The 1330-nt window shown below is 36.1% G+C and overlaps 1 long non-coding RNA gene across 1 annotated transcript; it reads right to left on the reverse strand.

The window, feature by feature from the left end:
* LOC108460543 (uncharacterized) lies at nt 1-1330 on the reverse strand. The gene is made up of 4 exons (XR_008287164.1): nt 1087-1330; nt 676-898; nt 461-540; nt 1-374 (listed from the first exon to the last, which is right to left on the reverse strand). It is a non-coding gene; the product is annotated as an uncharacterized LOC108460543 (long non-coding RNA).

Below are 1330 nucleotides of genomic sequence, written 5' to 3' on the forward strand. Positions count from 1 at the left end.
TGATTAACAATACCTTTTCAGAGGAAGATACAAAAAAAATCCTCCGGATCCCCTTGGCACGAGTACCTCATGATGATTTCTTGTCTGGGGAGGTGAATCTTCCGACAAGTTTTTGGTTCGGAGCGACTATAAACTATTACAAACTTCTGATGAAAATCCTAGAGCTTACACTTTACAAACCGTCTACAGGAAATTTTACAAAAAAACTCTGGCTCCTAAATCTACCAACAAAAATCAAGTTTACAATCTGGAGAATATCACGAAACTATTTGCCTACAATAGTCAATATGCAGGAAAAAAAAACAGGAATAATACAAGTTGCCCCCAATGTCGCGGAAGAGCTAAAACAATCGATCATATATTTCGTGAATGCCCTAATTCAGTTGAATTTTGGACAACATTATCAATTTAGAATATTCTTGTGGATACTAATTAATATGGATTTTGTATAGTGGTTTACCTAAGTTTTTGATCAGTTTACCCCTTGTTAATATTATCTTTTTTGTTGTGCACTCTGGGCCATCTGGGGAGAAAGAAATACTAGAATGCACAAAAAGAAAATTAGTACAAGCCAGGAAATAGCGAGCTTCATCAATAATTATATTGCTGAATTAAACGGTCTTGAAAAATGAAATCCATTGAGTATAAAGGAGTTTATAAGATGGAGTCACCCACCTAGTGAATTCATTAAAATTATGTTTGATTGTATGATGGGCGCCATTACCAATTGGCTTCAGGTATTGTGGCCAGGAATAAAGAAGGGATAGTCCTCTTATCTTGCTCAAAAATCCATCAAGGGGTGGCATCCGCCTTTGCTGCTGAAGCAATTGCATGTAGAAAAACAGTCCAAATAGGAATCGAAAAGAAATGGCTGGCAATCATAATCAAAGGAGATTCTCTAGCAATAATCAAGAAATGTAAAAACAAGAGTCAATATCAATCATAGGTAGGAGCATATGTATATATGATATTCAACAGAGAGCAAATAGATCTAGGAATTTTTTGTTCAAGCATACATCGAGATCAGCAAATGCTCTTGCTCATATACTGGCAACAGAAACTTTAAAAAGAAAGGAGGAGGTGTACCTGGTAATAAAGGTCTCTGGGTATGCCGAAAATCAAAAGGAAATCGATTGGGTGCGTGAACCAGACTGAATATGATCAAAGAAGAAGATAAATGAGAGGATCGTCTTAAGAAAAGTAAATGAATAAGATTTTGAAAGGAGAAGCTTTCCCGAGAACTGAAACCGTCAAAAAGAAATGAGTAATGATGGTCAGTCGACAGGACATGTATTAGTAATTTTTGATTGGGCAATCGTTCGACGCTTTT

Source organism: Gossypium arboreum, chromosome 8 (genome assembly GCF_025698485.1).
Source record: "Gossypium arboreum isolate Shixiya-1 chromosome 8, ASM2569848v2, whole genome shotgun sequence".
NCBI lineage: Eukaryota > Viridiplantae > Streptophyta > Magnoliopsida > Malvales > Malvaceae > Gossypium > Gossypium arboreum.